The sequence below is a fragment of the Antrostomus carolinensis genome, unplaced genomic scaffold (assembly GCF_000700745.2).
Source record: "Antrostomus carolinensis isolate BGI_N321 unplaced genomic scaffold, ASM70074v2 scaffold607, whole genome shotgun sequence".
Taxonomy (NCBI): Eukaryota; Metazoa; Chordata; class Aves; order Caprimulgiformes; family Caprimulgidae; genus Antrostomus; species Antrostomus carolinensis.
In genome coordinates, this window is record NW_010329228.1 from 1 (window position 1) to 203 (window position 203).

Consider the following 203-nt stretch of genomic DNA (forward strand, 5'->3'; position numbering starts at 1 on the left):
CAGTGTTGGGGCCAGTCCTGTTTAACATCTTATCAGTGACGTGGATGAGGGGATTGAGTGCACCCTCAGTAAGTTTGCAGATGACACCAAGTTGGGCAGCAGTATTGATCTGCTTAAGGCTAGGAAAGCTCTGCAGAGGGAACTGGACTGAGGCTGAGGCAAGTGGCATGAAGTTCAATGAGGCCAAGTGCCGGGTCATGCAC